The sequence below is a fragment of the Capra hircus genome, chromosome 9, assembly GCF_001704415.2.
Source record: "Capra hircus breed San Clemente chromosome 9, ASM170441v1, whole genome shotgun sequence".
In the NCBI taxonomy this organism is placed as follows: Eukaryota; Metazoa; Chordata; class Mammalia; order Artiodactyla; family Bovidae; genus Capra; species Capra hircus.
Genome location: NC_030816.1, coordinates 83,197,643 through 83,218,086, shown reverse-complemented (window position 1 = coordinate 83,218,086; position 20,444 = coordinate 83,197,643). Strand labels below are relative to the sequence as shown.

General features: G+C 45.3%; 1 pseudogene; it reads left to right on the top strand.

Annotated features, from left to right (window-relative positions):
- Positions 17,857-18,307, top strand: LOC102171426 (annotated as a pseudogene).

Here is a 20,444-nt window from a genome sequence, read left to right as displayed (position 1 = left end):
CAGAGCCACTCGGGAAGGGGGGATTCAGGGCAAACAAAAGGGCCTAGAACTTGATCCTCCACCCAGATATCTCTCATCCCTGAACTTCTCTCTGCAACTACTGCTCTCAAGTGAACTTTTCTCCTTCTCTACCTTTCATATTTTAAATATAATATTTATATGCTAATATTGATGAAGATGGGAACTACTGTTTCACTTTTCTGGGAGCCAATCACTATACACGCCTATTTGATTTCATAGTGTTGGTCTGGCACCATCAAATTAATTCGGGGAATTGAAATATCCATGGGAAATTGGAAATGAAGAAAGCAAATACAACATGAGCTCCAAAAGCAGTTTGTTTAGCAAAATCAGGAAATAAAGCATATTGCTTTAAGCTTGATGAAATAGAATAAAGTGATAACACTTTGACTTCTTGACTTTCACTTCCTCTGCTCTGCCTTTTGACCATGAACTTGTGACTTAATGCCTGTGGGCCTGAGAGCCCAGGGCCAATGAGAATGTTCTACTTCTGCCAGTTTTCAACTTCTTTCCCTCAGTTCCCTCCAGCCCCTGAGATTCAGTCCTTTGCCTTGTGAGTCTACTGTTTGGCTGAACTGGAGGAGGGACTTCGCTATGGTGTTGGAAAGAATTTCTTGAGCAAATTCACTTTACCGACCCAGGAAATAAGGATTCGGGCCTTCAGATATGTGACTTATGGGGATATTAGGCATCCCAGTGGCTCTTTTGGTCCAGTATGGGTATCTGGAAATTATATGTCAATTCCCACCCGCATTATGGAGCCTGAGGTCTCCTGGCTTCACCACTGGGAGACATGGTGATTAAATAAACATTCCCTGAAGAATGATGAATAGAAGGAAAAACAAGCAACCTCATAAAATGGGAGAGTAAAGGGAAAATGGAACTTTTACATTTTGCTATCTTTTTTCCTCTTGAACTTTCACCAAAAACTGAGCTTTCTTAGTGCCAAACTTTTCATAATTTTATGTAACGACATGAGAAAAATCACACTATACGACTCTTCGCTAGTTAAACACAGACATCTATATGCACTCTCAGAAGCAGGCGCTAGGATGTTTGCATCTATTCTTAGATGGAAAAACTGTGACTGCAGAGGGTAGAATTAACAGGAGTCAAGGATGGAAGCTTTCCTCACTCATCTTTTATAATAATGATAACATGAACAACCAAAAGCACGAGTTGAAACTGGTGATTAGCTGAGGTTTGGGAAGGGTGTCCACTGGGGGTTTCCATTTGCTTATTATGGTCTTTCCAGCCATGGACCCCTGGCACTGGGCACCCCCTGGACCTCTGTCCTTCACTCCATCCTGGGCTCTTAGGCATTCCTGCCTCCTCTCCACCCTCCTCTCACTTGCTTGCTATTGCTTCTTCATGATGAACAGGAAATGTCTGCTCAGTTTGATCCAAAGCTTTGAACAGGATAAACTGAGGTTGGGTCAGATGAAACACACTCCAAAGAAACCTGCATGTTTGGCAAAAGGGAACAAAAAGTAAGAGATGTTGATTTTGTTTTTCAAGGAAAACACCACACAGGACTTTCTGGTTGTGGAATAAGAGTTGTAGGAACTGGCTCCAAGCACAAGTTCTTGACCGTGTTTCTGAGTATCCTGGGGTCTTCTACGGACTCAGCCAACAGTTGTCCAGGGACCTCCCTGGCTTCAGTTTCACCGCCTGTGAGAAGCAAGAGCGTGAAGCTCAGGGCTCATGGCAGATGATGATGAGGCGGCGAGGCGTGACTTGCCTGACACCGCCTGACAACTCCGTTTCCCTTCTGCGTCTCCACACTTCCCACAGAGACTTAAGACTCTGGCAAGTGTGTCTTGCCAGGACAGCCCAAGATGTCCCTGGTTTGAATGTTCAGTGTAAATGTTCCTCAAAGCGTAGTCGAACTTGTTGGGTTACGAGTTCTAGTGTTCAGTATTTATTATTTATTTGGCTGCACCCGGATCTTAGGGGCAACAGGCTGGATCTTCAGTTGCAACATGTGGGCTCTAGTTTCTTGACCATGGGTTAAATCCAGGTCTGCTCCACTGGGAACACAGTCTTAACCACTGGATCACCAGGGAAGTCCCACAACTTCTACTTTTAGATTTGAGGAACATGGTTACAGGGCTTCCAGCCGGCGGGTAGCAGGGTGTTGGCTCTCCCACTGACCCAAGGTATCCCATTCCCTTTAGATCCTGAACTTGGCTGTTTGCTTCACCCAGTTACCTAAGGGCTTCCCAGGTGGTGCTAGTGCTGAAGAACTTGATGCCCATGCGAGAGAGGAGAGACATGGGTTCGATTCCTGGGTTGGGAAGATCCCCTGGATGAGGGCATGGCAACCAACTCTGGTATTCTTGCCTGGAGAATCCCCATGGACAGAGGAGCCTGGCGGGCTACAGTCCATAGAGTTGCACAGAGTTGGACATGACTGAAGTGACTTCACACGCACACACACACACACACACACACACACAGAGCCACCTAAGGTGCCGGGGTTAAGAATGGCTTATTGGGTCAGCTTGCAGGAGGATTCATATTTATAACAGGTAGTCAACTTCTCAGCTGAAAGGCAACCAGATGTTTTGTGTTTTCAACTGTGGGCTACACACATGAGCAGAAATCCAAATGTGTGAAAACTTTTCAAACCCTTTCTTTGTTAGGATGATGATTTGAGGGGTTCGAAGATTAGATGTGACCCGCACATGAGTCACATAAGTGGAGGCTTTGGTCAGATCCTCTTTCCTGATGCCAGTGATCCTGCCTAAGTTTCATGATTAAAATGTGAAAAGCTCCTAAAGACGTGATGAATTGAAGATTCACTATGAAACTGCTGATGTGAGCCTAGCAGGAATCTCTCAACAGAAGCAGCCTAATGATATGTCTGGATTCCTGTAACTAAGTTCAGGAAGCAAATAGCTCTAGATGGTGAGGGTTAGTTAGATCATGTGTGTTACTCATTCAAAAAAAAAAAACCAAAAAAACATTTTTTTTTTTTTTTTGAGGGGAGTTTGCCCAAACAGTATCTATCCTGAGGCAGTGGTTTTCTAACTCTTTATCCTTCAGATTTTTTCCCCTTAAAGGAAATGTTACTCAGAATAAGCTAGTATTAAAACAGAGCTGCCCTAGTTGAAGCCTGGGCTGGGAGCGGAGTCCTTACTCTTGTTTTTTTCCCTCCTTGAAGCAGTCTGTGAGAACTTCTGAGGAACTGCTAGTCTCTTAAAGAATGGTTGGGAATGTCATCGAAACAAAAGGCTTTTTGGAGTCTGCCTGGTACGTGCTAATTTGACTCCCACTGGGCTTGTCAAGTAGCCCTTGAGTCTCCTCAAAAGATGGCCCCTGGAATCCTCCAGCCTCTAATACATTCAAAGAAATACTACCCTTGGCGATAACACTGTGCCATTTTTAACTGAGGAAAGTGTCTCACTCAGCCTGCGTAGGTGTTAAGAGCAAACCACTTCTCTAAACCAACACATGTAGGAAAACAAAGTTGTATCCTAATTGACTTTCCTGTTTCAAAAGGTGGTAGAAGGCAGGCTGGTGTCTCTGAGCTGCAACATGCAGGCAAGTGGAGCAGCTGAATCTCAGGTCCCAAGTTGTTCACTGCTGTGTGAGCTCGAGGGGTGGATAATGCATATTTTCCTCTCTTCGTCAAGGGCCTGGGCCGGGCCAGATGACACTTGGAAGCTGGCCTCAGAAGGCTCTGTTTGGGAGGCTGGTTTGCATCATATGATGAAAGCTGTGGGGATGATCACGGGCCAGTTGTTTGCTGTGCCAAGCTGGGTCTCCATAGCTTCAAATTCATTCCAATATAATCGAAAACATGTGCTCCAATATGCATTTTCTTAAGGTTCAAAATTTCCTTGTGATGTGTTTTCCATACTGTTTTGATTTAAAAGCAGAAAATGAGTTTTGGCTGTGGCCGAAAACTTGTGTGCCCGTATATAAGTGTTTTAAAACAAACCTTTTAAGAATAAAAAATCTTGAAGAATGAAGAAGAGAACCAAAGACAGATCATAGTTCTGAGAATTGAGGCAGGTGAAGAGCCCAGAGGAAAAGGCTAAAAGTAGTACCTCTCAATGCAAAATGATGAGTTTTGTCTTTACAGTTTATAATTTGGTATGCCCTCACTCCCCTAAAAATGTGCTCTTACATTTAGACATTATGTCTGTGACAGCTACAAAGAGAAGAAAAGAGCATCAGCCTCTGCTCATCCTGTACAGGCTTCCGCCTGTGGCAGAGGTCACCGTCTCCAGTGCCTCTGGGGACCAACCAGGTCAATTATGTAAGTGAAACCAGCCTGTGGCCACCTGGACAGGGGTGCTTATTTTTTAATTAATTAATTAATTAATTAATTTTAATTGGAGGACAATTGATTTACAATATTGTAATGGTTTCTGCCATATATCAACATGAATCAGCCAAAGGTATACCTGTGTCCCCTCCCTCTTGAACCTCCCTCCCACCTCCCACCCCATCCCGCCCCTCTAAGTCATCACAGAGCACTGAGCTGAGCTTCATGAATGTCATAGCAGGTTCCCACTAGCTATCTATTTTATGCATGGGAGTGTATATATGCCAATCCCAGTGTCCCAATTCGTCCCATTCTCCCCTTCCCCACTCTTTCTCTTTTTAATAATATTTTAAACTTTTTGGCTGAGCTGCACGGCTCTCAGGATCTTATTTCCCAGAGCAGTGATCAAACTCTCAACCTCCTTGAGAGCATGGAGGACTTAACCACGGGACCACGGGGAAGCCCCCCATCTCTTCTTCACCAGCCTCCTGACCTCACTACACTCCCCTTTCTTTCTCACGTTGGATCTGAACCAGTTACTCATTTAGACTTGGCTCCGCTTGCAGATGAACCTCTGTCATGATCACCGGCCAGCTTCAAGTAAGAGGGACCCCACCCCATCTCCTACCTCATCCTTGGGTACTGCCCAGTTAGGCCCGCTGCCATATCACTTGGGAGAGTGAGGCCAGACAGAGAACAGACAGGGGTTTGTCCAGCTGAAGGTGAGCATCCAGAAGCAAATAGCATGGGGGGCGGGGAAGTGAGAGTCATAGGTCAAATGTTCTAACTATGGCAGGGGAGGTTCTGTCTCCTTATGGGGTGATACCAGACCCACCAGGCCAACAGATACAACTGGCCAGGCCCACAGGTACCCAGCTTCAGGAGGCTGGGAAGGGCCTGAGGGGTCTCCTGCTTTTATCCCAAGTGGCTGAGGCAGGGATGGGTGATGCTTGAGATCAGAAGAGAGCTGTCTGAAGCGGGTAAAGGCAACAGTACCCAGTGTCTACCCAGGGCCAAGATTAATGCCTGTTCCCTCCAGCCAGACTGAAAAAGCTCATAACTCATGGAGAATTGGATAGAGTACGCTGAAGGATCTAATTACAAGGTTGCTCACTGATCACAATAGTGGGGAATAATTAATTCTAGACTAAACACTGTTTTGGTCTGGCTTGATAAGGCTTAAAGGCAAGACCCCAAAGGATCAAGCAGATTCTAAGAAGCCTAATTACATCCCAGAACAAATTTAAAGAAAATTTATGGGCATACAAAAATAGACACTGCCTAATGAATTAGAATTGGAAATATGTGACACCTCATTACAAATTCCCAAGCATGCCTGGAAGAAGGGAAATGTAACTCACAATGAAAAGTCAATCAATTGAAAATAACCCAGAACTGACTGCAATCAGTTTAGAATTAACAGACAAAGACATTAAAGATTAATATTACTGTTTTACGTATGTTTGAAAGTTAGAGACATGGAAATTATAAAAAACTATAGTATAGCTTCTAGCGATGAAAACTGCAATGTTTCAGAAGAAAAATACACTGGATGGGCCTGATAACAAATGAGACATTATAGAAGAATGGTTTAGTGAAAAGATTGAAGGCCCAGAAGTAGAAACCATGAAAAAAATTAATTTCCCTCTTTCTTTTTAAAATTTATTTTAAATTGAAGTATAATTGCTTTACAATATTGTGTTGGTTTCTGCCATACATCAGCATGGTTCAACCATAGGTATGCATATGTCCCGTCCTTCTTGAACCTTCTTCCACCTCCCACCCCACCCCACCACGCCTCTAGTTTGTTACAAAGCACTGGAAACAGTGCAAAATTTGCTAGCCTTTAGAATTTATGACAGTAAGTTTCTGTTGTTTAAGCCACTTACTTTGTTGTTCTTTGCCACAGCAGCCCTGGCAAACTAGTACCTACTTCAATTAAGTCGAAGAGATTGTTGGATCGGATAAAAAGTGACACATGCTGTCTACAAGAAGCACACTATAATTATAAATTGACAAATAGGTTAAAAGTGAAACTATGAAAAGAGATATATCATGCTAACACTAATCAGAAAGCAGGGGTGACTACATTAATATCAGACAACATGGATTTCAGAACAAAGCAGATGAACAGAAATAAAGAAGGTCATTTTGTAATGATAAAGGTGTTAGTTCATCAAGAGGTCGTTACAGTCATAGACTTTCATGCTTCTAATAACTGAGCTTCAATATATATAGTGCAAGAACTGGTAGGATTGCAAAGACAAATAGCCAAGCTACAATCATGTCGGAGATTTCTTTTTTCCTAAAAAAAAAAATCTATTTTTGGCTGCGTTGGGGCTTGGTTGTGGCACACAGGCTCTCCCTTTGGGCGCATGGGCTTTCTAGTTGACGTGTTTAGTTGCCTTGAAGCATGTGGGATCTTAGTGCCCCAACCAGGGATGGAACCTGTGTTCCCTGCAGTGGAAGGTAGATTTATTTTTTCAATGTGGATCATTTATTGAATTTGTTACAATATTATTTCTGCTTTATGTTTTGTTTTTTTTTGCCATGAGACATGTGGGATTTTAGCTCTCTGCCCAGGGATCGAACCACACCCCCAGCATTGGAAGGCAAAGTGCTAACCCCTGGACCACCAGGGAAGTCCTGGAAAGTTGATTCTTTCACTCAGAAGTTCCCATGTCCAAAACTTCAATGTCCCTCTCTCAATAATGAATAGAAAAAGTAGACAAAAGACTGCCACGGATATAGAAGAGGACCTGAGCAAACACTATTAGCCAGCTTGACCTGACTGGCATTCCACATAACCACATCAGTGTACACATTTGTTCCAAGTGAACATGGAACAATCGCTAAGATAGACTGTGTATGGGGCCCTAAAATCTGAATACATTGATGAGAATTCTAGTTATACAGTGTATGCGCTCTGATCATAATGGAATTATATTAGATGTCAGTAACAGGAAGGTCTCTGGAAAGTTCCTAGATGTTTGGCAATTAAACAACACACTTGTAAAGAACTCTGGGATCAAAGAAGTGTTCAAAAGAGAAATGAGAAAGTGCTTTGCACTGAACTAAAATGAAAATGCAATATATAAAAATTTGTGACATGCCGCTAATTCAGTACTTACTAGGAAATTCAGGGCACTAAATGGCTATATTTCGTAAAGAAGAAAGATCTCAAAATCAATGAATTCTACTTTCTACTTAGGAAATAAGCAAACAAAAAAAGCAAACTAAAGTAAGCAGAAGAAAGGAAACAATATAAAAATTACTGAAATAAACTTGAAGAACAGTAGAGAATATTAATAAGCCAAAAACTGCTTCTTTGAGAAAATCAATAAAATTGGTAAACCTTAGTCATACTAATCAGGAAACAAAGAGAGCAGACAGAAATTGCCAATATAAAAAATGAGAGATGTGATATCATTACAGATCCCCCATATACTAAAGGATAATAGAAGACAATTCCGAGCAATCTTATTCTAATCAATTTGACAACTTAGATGAAACGGATACTTTCCTTGAAAGACACAAGCTATCAAAACCACCCAAAAAGAGACAAATCACCCAAATTGTCCAATGTCTATTTAAAAATTTGAATTTGTAGTTATAAACTTCTCACAAAGAAAATTTCAGGCCCAGAGGCTTCACTCAGGAATCATACCAAACATTTACAGAAAAATTATGTCAATTCTACCTGAAGTCTTCCAGACAATTGAAGAAAAAGGAAATAATACTTCACAAGTCATTCTATGAGGCTGAAAAGTGAATGTGTTAGCTGTTTAGTCGTGTCTGATTCTTTGCGACCCTATGGACTGTATTCTACCAGGCTCCTGTCCATGGAATACTCCAGGCAAGAATACTGGAGTAGGTTGCCATTCCCTTCTCTGGGGAGTTTTCCTGACCCAGGGATCGAACCCAGGTCTCCCACATTGCATGGGGATTCTCTACCATCTTCACCACCAGGGAATCATTATGAGGTTAACACTACCTTCTATAAATGGTAGGAAGTTCCCTGAGGATCCAGTGCTTAAGACTCTGTGCTTCCAATGCAAGGGATTTGAATTCCATCCCTGGTCAAGGAACTAAGCTCCTGCATGCACCCCCCCCCCAAAAAAAAAGATAAAGATAAACAATAATAAAACCAGACAAAGGCATTATAAGGAAACAATATTATTATGAGAAAAGCTGTAAAAATTCTCAACACAATTTTAGCAATTATATATTAAATTGAATAATACATTTATTCCAGGAGTACAAAGTTGTCATGAAACTTGAAAATCAATCTATATAATTTACAAACTTAAACCCCTCCCCAACAAAACCAAACCAAAACCAAACCGTATTTTCATCTCAGTAGACTGAGAGAGAGCATTTGATAAATTCAATAGCCATTTGCAATAAAACTTCTCAGTTAATTAGGAACAGAAGGAAACTTCTTCAGTCTGATAAAGGTGTGTATTTAAAAAAAAACACGCTCCTTTTTTCATCTGCCTTGTAGTCAAGTACCCCACAGAGCTATGGATCTAGTGGAAGTAGGTCAAGTTTCTGTGTCAGAAGCAGAAGTTCAAATCATAGCCTTCCTACTGCTATGATCACGCACATGGTCAATAGCCTCTCTGAGTCTGCGTGTTCTTAATTGTAACAGAGATAACGGATGAACAAGTTATGCTATGCTACTGCCCAGCACTGCTTGCACACATTAAAATTAGTGCCCTTTCTTCCCTTTCTCTTAACTGGTTCTGATGAAGGTGGGGTTGGTCCAGGACAGCAGTTTTCAGCATCTTTCTTAGCCACGAGTGTCTTCTGCAGACCTGAGATGCAAAAGGCATTGGAATGTTTGCTCTGGTGGACCGTAAGAGCTCCCATTTCCTCCTTTTTGGAAGGATCTGATGGTGTGGAATGGGGCAGAGGCTAGGAGGCAATGAGAGGAAGATAAGACACCGCTAAATCTGCAGTTGGGCTCTTTCTGGAAAAACCCAACCAGGTTTTTGGCAATAGATTATCACTCCAGGCTTGTAGGACCGTGGGTGTCCAGGCTCAGGTTTCTAGCTAAGATTACATTTGAGTGTGGAACATGGGGGAGGTTAATCCATCAGGACAAGATCTGTCTGATTCAGCAGCAGGGACGGCCTCTAAGTTCTGAAGTGCTCCAGCTAGAAGGCACCTCGTGTTCTTCAGGGCTCAGCTGCCCGAGGTCACAGTTACACTGAGACCAGTTAGTTATTTGCATGAGATTAGTTTCATCCCTTGCCAGCAGCGCTATTACACCATACTTTGCAATCAGGAACTATTTGGAGTTTGTTTTGCCAGAGGCTGATAATTCATGCGTGGTCTTTAATGATTCTGAAGGCAATGTCAGGCTTCCAAGGAGGCTTGTTAGTCACGTTCAAGAGGAGAGAACTTGATGAAGGGGCGGGCAATGCCCCTGCCAGCCAATGAGCGCATTTTGTCAGGTGTGGGATATCATGATACGCATGAGAACGTTAAAAACGCTGAGAATCTGGCAGTGGAAGCCAGAGGTCCGAGAGGTGTCAGCACAGCAGCCATGAAAACCGGAACAGACACTGACATCCACTGAACACACACAGGCGCACACACACGCGGTCATGAAGTCTGGGGAGAAGCTGAGGAGAAACGGGGTGAAGAAGGACTCGGAAAGGGGTGGTTATAACGTGAAATAGACTGTTTCACGCCCAGAAAGGATCAAGGTACCTTGTTTGACAGGGTCAGGTGTGCAGCAGCAGGGGCGGTCAGGGTTGAAATGTGAGATGAGATCTGATAGAAGGAAGAAAATGAATAACATTTGAAACATTTAAAACACTTAAGTATTAACCCTAGTACCACAGTACAGAACCTAAAAGTCATGTCAGACATTAAAAAAATTTTTTATTGAAGTCTAGTTGATTTACCGTGCTGTATTTGGTTCTGATGCACAGCAGAGTGACTCAGTCATACATATATATATTCTTTTTCATATTCGTTTCCATTATGGTTTATTACAGGATATCGAATCTGGTCTCCTGTGCTCTACAGTAGGACCTTGCTGCTTTTCCATTCTATGTATAGCCGTTTGCACATGCCAACCCCAAACTCTCAATCCATCCCTCCCCTACAACCCTTGCCTGCTTGGCAACCACAGTCTGTTCTCTATGTCTGTAAGTCTATTTCTGTTTCAAGATGTGTTCATATTTTATTTGTTTATTTGCTTGTTTATTTATTTATATATTGGCTGCACCTCGAGGTTTGCGAGCCTTTAATTCCCCCAGGAGGAATCGAACCAGGGCTTCAGCAGTGAAAGCACCGAGTCCTAAGCACTGGACCACCAGGCAAGTCCCATCTGTGTTATAGTTGCGATTGCACATATTACAAGCGATATCATCCGATGTTTGACATCAGATGTTTTCATCCTTAAGCACTTTTAGCCTCCGGCCAGGGACGTTTCTCACAGCCCTGCTCCACGGACATCCCACTGGTTACCATCTCACTGCCTCTGGCTCTGCCTCTCCCCTCTTGCGTCCTTGCTTCCTCTCCTCCCCTCCTGCCTTCTCTCGCCTCCTTGTCTGATCGCTGGTTCCCCCACGGCCCCCTGACTGCGCCTGCCTTGGTGGCCCAGGCTTCTCCACGCAGATATTCCCGTAGATCTTCACCTTCTACTCAGAGCAACTAGTGAGGCTTATCTCCCTCCCTAATAGAATTCTGGCTCTGGTTCAGAGAATAAAAATTCTCCTTGATGACCCTGAACCTGCATCTTCTGAGGAGTGCGGGTTAGACAGTCATGTGTCATAAGTGACTTGGCCTGTCTGCAGGGCACCGTTTCCAGTTGCGGCCTCTAGGTTTTACCCCCGGACGACTTGAACATAGTTTTACACTCAACACTTGACAAATCTCTGGAGCCATACAAATAGCGTTCCAATGGCCCCACCTGTGAAACGGGATTGTGTGTACGCTCAGTTGTGTCCAGCTCTTTGCGACTCTGTGGTCTGTAGTCCACCAGATTCCTCTGTCCGTGGGATTTCCAAGAATACTGAGTGGGTTGCCATTTCCTTCACCAGAGGGTCTCCCCGACCCAGTGATCGAACCTGAGACTCCCATGTCTCCTGAATTGGCAGGTGGATTCTTATCCACTGCATCACCAGGAAAGTCCAAAATGGGGACACTAGCAGTTATTACAATTATTTACTAACATTTTGATATGAAGACTGCAGACACTAACATTATCACTGACTCACATGTCTAAATGGTATTGTTCACCATTTTTGTTTCTTTTTTTCTTGTGATTTTATGAATACATTTTTCCTATGACCAGTATTTTCCTAGAAAACTTGTAGTCCAAATATGCGGGCTATCCAGTCACACTCTCCATCCTTTTGAATGGAAATGCACTGATATCTGTCAGAGGGACTTTTTGGATGGGGTCTCAGGGCTGGGGAAGGAAGGGTAGCAAAGGAGGGACCAAGGGGAAGGATCTGGGAGCAGAGAGGGGAAGGACCAGCACAGTGCTTGGCAATGCCCAGGAGTAACGGTTATTATTATTTTTTAAAATATTTTATTTATTTGCTTATTTAGGCCATGCAAGGCCTTAGTTGCAACATGCAGATTCTCAGTTGAGGCATATGGGATCTAGTTCCCTGGCCAGGGACCAAGTTTCTGCATTAGGAGTGACAAAGTCTTACCAGCCAGACCAGGAAGTCCAGTGTCTTGATGTTGTCATTTATGTACGAATCATGGACTTATTCTTCTGAGTGACGTGTGAGTTTGTATGCATCCTCCCCACTCGAGTGTGTGGGGAACCCAGTTTTTCTGGAACAGGAACTTCTCAGCAGAGGTGGCCTGCCCACCATGGGCTTCTCTTAAACCAGAGGGACACCTCTCAATCTTAATTCTAGTCCCCCAGAGACTGAATGCACCTCCCGTATTTGACTGGTTCATCAAATTATGTAAATTCAGGAATAATTATGAGGGAAATGATAGATTACGGTGAACGGTGTTGGATTTGTGATATCCGAAGAAGAAGATTTAGCTTTGGGACCAGGGACGCATCTTGACCACTCAGGAGCTTTTGTACAGCAGAATTTTACTAAAGTATAAAAAGGTACAGAGAAAGTGTCTGACACAGACATCAGAAGGGGGATGGAGGGTGCCCCCTGCTAGTCTTTAGCAAGCTGTTTTGTGTCTGTTAGAAAGCTGTGAATCAGATAAGAGAGACACCTCAAGGCTAATGAGTTTCAGCAGACCCCTCTCCCACAATGTGCATTTTTGAGATAGGATGGCATGACGTGTGTCATCCCCCAGCTGTAAAACAATTGATGGGAATACTGGTTTGTTGAGCTATTATCAGCCCAAGGTTTGAGAAAAGAAAAAAAGTTAGTCTTAGGTGGAACCATTTTGAAGAAAGGTAAATTCCAAAGCAAATATATAGTTTCATTTACATAGCTTAAGAAAAACATTTCCATAGAGAAATCTCCTTTTAATTTTGTATGGCGAAGAGAAAAAAATCTGGCACTTGTAGTTTGTTTCATCCTGCTGCTTAAGGGAGAGATAAAAAAATGCCTGACACTTGCAGCCTATTTCCTCTGTTTGGAGACCCTTGGCCTTCCTGCCTCTGGGTTTGTTTTGTAATTAGAAGTGAAAGTCCTCTTCTTTAGGCCAGGCATGATGTCCCTCAGTTTCTCAGGCCTGTCACCCTCTCCACGTGGATGACGCCCTTCGTAGACAAAAGAAAGGGTCAAAGGGCTTAAACACCGGGTGGGGGGAAGTTCTCTCCATTTGCAGGGAAGAGGGAGGAGTAATTCTGTAACAAATATCCATCCGGAGAAAGAAGACAGTGGCGCATGATTTGGCTCAAGATGGCTTCCCAGGTGGTGCTGATGGTCAAGAACCCTCCTGCCAATGCTGGTAGATGTAAGAGACAGTTTCGATCCCTGCATCAGGAAGATCCCCTGGAGGAGGGCGTGGCAACACACTTCAGTATTCTTGCCTGGAGAATCCTTGGACAGAGGAGCCTGGCAGGCTGCAGTCAGTTCATGGGGTCGCACAGAGTTGGACACAACCGAAGCAAGTCAGCATGCATGCGTGGAAAAAGCCATAACATCAGCAAGCAAAGCCTGACTTTATTTCCTGTATAACTGGATGCAACTTAGATGTAAATTAGTGGTGACTTCTGCAGAGTCTTAATGTGAGTCAATAGAACCTGGTTCAGTTCATCTTCACCAGGGCCATCTTTGTCTTGGTTTTCTGGGGGTCCTGGTTTTGTCTTGGTTTTCCTGGGGTCCTGGAGAGAGGAGATGGTCTGAGGACAGGATGCATGTGCCAGAGTGTTTTCCAAGAACAGTTTCGTAGCTGGAAACAGATGTGCCAGGTGGCTGGCTGGCCAACAGCATAATGTAGAAAGCATTAGAATATAGATCCTTCCAAGCAGGGTTAGTTTGACTGCTTGGTTCTTGGGAGCGTCTCTCGTGCCTTCAAAACAGAGAGGAAACCAGCCTTTTCCTGGTCCAGGTTCTGTGGGCTTAAGTCGGCTTTGGCTTCTGGCACTCTGTGCTTTGGGGCTGGCCTTGCCGCATCCCATCGTCTTGCTTGGTCTCTTCGAGAGCAGCCACTTAAAACTGCGGACAGGAGCTTAGCATCTTGGCAGTTCCCATGGAGAAACCGTGTACAGCGTCCACGGGAGCTGGAAGACCTGAGTTATTTCCCGTTCGCCTCGTGACTGGAGTGGTTTCCAAAGGGATGTGTGGCAGAGACGGGAGAGGCTGGTGCCCATCGACTCCAGCCCTGGAAATAACAGGGTTGCAGTCCCCCAGGATTTATGGGGGGATCTGGTAGGATCTGAGACCTGGAACCTCATTCAGATGGATTCACAGGCTACAAACAAGTCATGCTGGAAGGGGATTGTATCTGGCCACATCTCTGTCATTTGTAACTTTTTAAGCCTGACGTCTTTGGCTTAGAGACCATGAATTATGGAACTGTAGTGATTTCAGACCTTAGAGACCATCCACTTGAACCTCGCTCTTTTATGGAGGAGAAATTGAGGAAGTGAGATGTTAAATGAGTTTCCTAAGGTCAGTTACAGAAATGGGGCTGGAACTCGGCTCTCACATCCTTTCTGCAGCATCACTCAAAGTTCCCTGATTGTCCTTCCCTGCCCTCCTTTTTTGCACCAACACACATGATGTGTTTTCTCATGTTCTCCATGGAGACCTTTGCATCAGAAAGCAGGCACCGCCCCCGCCCCACCACAGCCCCATCCTGACTGAGCCTTTCTATAATCTGGTACATATTTCCTACAAAGGAGTACAAAAATCAGGGTGTAGAAACAAGATACAACACATGTTTAGAGATTACCAGCTCTGAGAAGGCTTAACCTGGAAACTGTGAGTGGTTTAGAACATGGGTCCCCAACCCCAGGGTCCTAGACCAGTCTGTGGCCCATTAGGAAATGGGCCATATGACAGGAAGTGGGCAGCAGGCAAACCCAAAACTATCCCCCCATCCCCGTCCATGGAAAAACTATCTTCCACGAAACCAATCCCTGGTGCCAAAAAGGCTGGAGACCGCTGGTTTAGAGAAAATACGAGTTAAACCACAGAGGTGTACGCTTTCCAGGTAACACAGTCACTCGTCTTGTCCTGCAAGTTGGAGGATGTGATTTTTGTGCCTCACGCGCTGTCTGCATCTCCTGGGCCTCCCCACCTGTCCTGTAGCCCCCAAACACAAGAAGCAAATTTCTGTAATTTACTAACCTTTCTATTTCAAGGGGCTTCCCTGATCGCTCAGTTGGTAAAGAATCCATCTGTAATGCAGGAGACCCCAGTTCGATTCTTGGGTTGGGAAGATCTGCTGGAGAAGGAATAGGCTACCCATTCCAGTATTCTTGGGCTTCCCTTGTGGCTCAGCTGGTAAAGAATCTGCCTGCAATGTGGGAGACCTGGGTTCGATCCCTGGATTAGGAAGATCCCCTGGAGAAGGGAAAGGCTACCCACTCCAGTATTCTGGCCTGGAGAATTCCACAGACTGTATTATAGAGTCACAAAAAGTCGGACACGACTGAACGACTTCCACTTTTCTCTTTCAAATTGAGATTCTGATTTGTATTGGAACATGGCTCAACTATCAGCCTGCTCTTACTCTTTGCTGGTGAGGCTCTATGCTCCCTCTGCCAGGGGTGCTGGGGCCTCACCGAGTGGCCCCGGGCTTGCAGGTTCCTCTCCTGTGGATCCAGCTGTTTTATCAGACACTGTTTCATCAGCCTTCCCAGCTTCTTCCTGTCTTTTCTGTTGGAGTGGTAAACAGTCCTTTTCTTCCCTAAACACTACTTTACTGCTGATTCCTGGGTTTTGTTTTAACTGCTTTGAACAAGTGAGATGGAATCCCACCTGGCCCTAGGTTTGGATGCTAAGACTGCTGATGCCACACTCACAGCAGGAGGGTGTGTGGAAAGGTTATTGCCCACATAATCAGGCGTTTGGAAAGAGCAGAATAGGCTTCTCAAGCTGGTCCAGACAAGTCTTGAGAGAGCAAGGAAGAGACTGGCCTGGGGCTTCTTGGGGCGGGGCTGAGTTGAGGGTCCAGGCATGGGAAAAGCTTCCATGGTTGGACTGTCCCTCTGGGCCGAAAGAGGGCGCACTCAGGCTTTTTTGCTCCATGTGGTGGAGGGGTTGGCCAGAAGGATGAGGCTTAGAAGCTGTCAGCAGTCAAACATCAACAAATGGAGCTCTTTCTTATGAGATTATTTTGGATTTAAGAACAGTTGTTCAAAATATGGAAACATTTTTGTCATGTCACACAGGATTCACTTCTGCTTGATTAATAACCAAATTCCAGGGCTCACAAGTCGCAGAGTAACAAAGCCAGCCACGCACGGTCCCCTCACTTCCTAATATCTGAGTAAACGAAACCATCGGCCAGTGACTCCACAACGTTCTGTTTAGCTATGAGCTTCAAGTAACTGGGCTTCCCTGGTGGCTCATTGGGTAAAGAATCCGCCTGCAATGCAGGAGACCTGAATTCGATCCTTGGGTTGGGAAGATCCCTTGGAGAAGAGAATGGCTACTCACTGCAGTATTCTTGCCTAGAGAATCCCATGGACAGAGGAGCCTGGTGGGCTACAGTCACTGGGGTCACAAAGAGTCAGGCACGACTGAGCAACTAACACTTTCACTTTTCTTCACATCAAGTAATTACTCTCTGGCAACATATTGGTGATTAAACTAGCCTTTATCATTTTTTAAAAATCACTTTCTCATTCAAAGTTTCAACTGACCTACTCATGATGAAATTCAAATTAAGGACTTCCCTGATGGTTCAGCAGTTAAGAATCTGCCTGCCAGTTTAGAGGACACAGGTTCCATCCCTGCTCGGGCAACTAAGCTCTGTGCCACAACTACTGAGCCGGCACTCTAGAGCCTGTGAACCGCAGTTACTGACCCTAGAGCTTGTGCTCCACAGCAAGAGAAGCCACTGGAATGAGAAACCCCGAGCGTCACAGCGCTGCAACTGGAGAAACCTATGCCCAGCAACAAAGAACCAGTGCAGCCAAAAATAAATAAATAAACATGAAAAAGAAGAAATTAAAATGAAGATCCCCATGCCACTAATTTCCAAATCCACACGTCTAGTCCTGACTTCTCCCCCGAGACCCAGACATGCAGACTCAAGAGTTTCCTTGATAGCTCCGCAGGCGCATCTCAAAGGCATCTCAAGTTGAACATGCTCCAAAGACAGCTACAGATTTGTTCTCCAAACTCGATCCTTCTCTTAACTTTCCCATCTCGTAAATGGCCGCACCATCTTCCTACTTTTGTCATCTGAAATTCTAGAAGGCACTTCCGATGGCCCTCTTGCTCTCACTCTCCCTAAGTCTTGTGGGTAGATTTACAAAATCTCCCCTCGTATCCCCCATTCCTTGTCCAAGCACTGCAGCTGCCTGTCTCCAATCTGGACATGGCAGGAGCCACACAGAGCCCCTCACTTTTTCCCGTGCCCCTGCCCACTGTGTCCCCCTAAAAGATAATTGAAGTCCCAACGCCTGGGAACTGGAAATCCGCCCTTATGTTGAAATAGGATCTCTGCAGTTGCAATCAAGTGAAAATGAAATCACTAGCATTAGCTCTAATCCTATCTGGCTGGCGAGCTTGTGAGCAGAAGAGACAAGGAGACACACACACACAGGGAAGATGGCCACGTGAGGATGGAGGCAGAGACTGTGACGCTGCTGCCATGAACCCAGGCCTGATACCGACTGAGTTCTTGGCCTTCCCCAGTCAGTAAAAATTGACTAGAGGTGGTGGCTCAGTGGTAAAGAACCCACCTGCCCGTGCAGGAGACCTAGGTTCAATCCCTGGTCCAGAGAGATCCCCTGGAGAAGAAAATGGCAACCCACTCCAGTATTCTTGCCTAGGAAATCCTTATGGACAGAGGAGTCTGGTGGGCTACCATCCACAGGGTCTCAAAGAGTCAGACATGACTTAGTGACTAAACAACAACAAGAGGCCAGACAAGAAATTCAAGCAAGCTCTCTTTCTGGGGGTGGAGCGTGGAGAAGACATGCAGAAATGACAGCTCTCAAGGGGAAAGAAAAGAAGGAAGAGAAGGTCATCAGCCTTGGCCTTCAGGTGGCTGAAGGAGAAAATGTATTTGGTGTGTGCTGCACCTTTGCACACTTCAGTGACACTTTTGTCCATGTCACTGATCTTGCTGGCAAGGAAACCATCTGTTGTATAACTGGTGGGATGAAGGGCTGATTGAGATGAGTCCTTGCCATCTGCTGCCATGTTGGCTGCCCAGGATGTAGCCCAGCAATGCAAGGAGCTGGGCATCACTGCCCTCCACATCAAACTCCAGGACGCAGGAGGAAATACCACCAAGACTCCTGAACCAGGGGCCCAGTCAGCGCTTGGAGCCCTCGCCCGCTCAGGGATGGAAATTGGGTGGATTGAGGATGTCACGCCCAACCCCTCTGACAGCACCCGCGGGAAGTGGGGTCACCGTGGTCACTATCTGTGAACTGGATTCCTCAAGTTATTGTTTTGTGTTAATAAATTGTCTAGATGTTAAAAAAATGAATAAAAATTGAGGCAAGGCTCTATTGGGGCTCCTGTGCTGGCTACAAGAGGAAGCAAAAACAAGTAACACGTTTACTTGCTCCCTCCCATGGGGTGGGGAGGGCAATCGTGTTCCTTTATATCGTCCCTTATACAGGGTGAGGGCAGGGGTGTGTTTAGGGTTGGGCTGGAGGAGTGGCCTGGGTGGTCTGCCCACCCCTTTGTGGTGTTGAGTGCAGGGGGGCATGTGTACCCTGCTTTTGCTCCCAACACCCAGTTTTTGCTCCCAGCTCCTCAGAAAGAGCAGCTGGATTTTTTGGGCATCTTTTGGTCCAGAATTTGCCCCGACTGGCCATGCACACAGTTCTTTTTAGTCCCTTATGGTTTCTTTGTATTCTGTATTTCAAGGAGAGGTGTGTCCAGGTGCAAGCGTTGCAGCACTGCAGCAAAGGGGCCTAGGTCCCAGTCTGTCTCTGGAACCCCTGGGGCCACCAGGAGCTGGAAGAGGCAAGGAAGCCTCCTCCTCTAGAGACTTTGGAGGGAACAAGACCTCGCAACACCTTGATTTGCACTTCTGACCTCCAGCACTGTGAGACAATAGATTTCTGTTTTAACCCTCCCCACCTCCCTCCAGTTTGTGGTACTTTGTTACAGCATCCTGTAGCAGCTAATACAGACCCTACGACCACTGTTTTTGCACAATGGCCAGAGGAATCTTTGCAATTTCTTTCAGATCATGCCCTTTCTCTGCATAAAAACCTACTGATTTTCCTCTGAATTTAGAATGTAATTCAAGTTATTTTCCAGGCCAGTGAGACCTTATGCATCAGGGCCTGATGGTTTCTGGGCTCACCTCCTCCTCCTCCCCCTACTCCATTCCTCCTGTTTGTATCTGGAACATGTTTTTCTGGCTCTTTCCATTCGCTGGGCCCATGGTTCTGAGGGATGAGCTGGAGTCACTAACTTTGCCCTAAGTATTGCCCCGTTTCATTTCCTCCAGATCACGCATCCCGGTGTGGCATTTCTGTCCTACATCGTCATTGGTCCCCGTCCCTCCATAGTGAAGGTCATGAGGTCTGAGCTTTCCTGTGCGGCCACGTCTCAAGTCCAGAAAAGTGCTGGGCATGGCTAGGAGCTTCATATACATTTGGTGAGTGGATGTCTGATATATGCAAATGTAAGACGTGTTTTGCTTGAAATTTGATTTCCAGTAAATAAAAATACACTTTCTATTTATTGGGCTTCCCTGGTGGCTCAGAGGGTAAAGCGTCTGCCTGCAATGTGGGAGACCAGGATTCGATCCCTGGGTCGGGAAGAGCCCCTGGAGAAGGAAATGGCAACCCACTCCAGTATTCTTGCCTGGAGAATCCCATGGATGGAGGAGCCTGGTAGGCTACAGTCCATGGGGTCACCAAGAGTCGAACACAACTGAGCGATTTCACTTTCTTTCTTTTTCTATTTATTGAATGTTTTCTTTTTGGCTGTGCTGGGTCTTCACTGCGGTGCTTACGCTGGCTTTCTCTAGTTGTGGCACGTGGGCTTGGTTGCCCCTTGGCATGTGAGATCTTAGTTCCCTGCCCAAGGACTGAACCCACATTTCCTGCATTGGAAGGCAGATTCTTAACCATTGGACCGCCAGGGAAGTCCCTGTATTTACTGAGTTTATCGACATTCCCTTAAGTGCATTTGTGTAAGTGCAATGCACACTTTTCCTCAGTTAATCTCTCTTGTTTCTTAATCTAGAAAGAGCAGTCAAGCCTTAGCCAAGAGAGGCCGAGAGGGTCTCAACATGCCTGACGACTGAGAAACCACCTGTTGGCATGCAGCCAGGGCGTCTTGGCCTGCGCGAGGCTCTTCTCACCCTTCTCAAGGCTCATCCCGTGTGACTCCAAGGTGAACTACTGCTGAACCAAGCCAGCGTGACAAAGTGTAATAGCTGGTGCACGTAGGTGAGGGGGTAGGGATAGTCATTGCGGCATTCTGTCATCTTATTCCAAGCTTGAAAATGTTAAAAATAAAAAGTAGGGGGAAAACATCACAGAAAATGCTGCTTGATTTCAAATTGCCTTTAGAAAAACTTTGTGTAAGACTGAAGGACA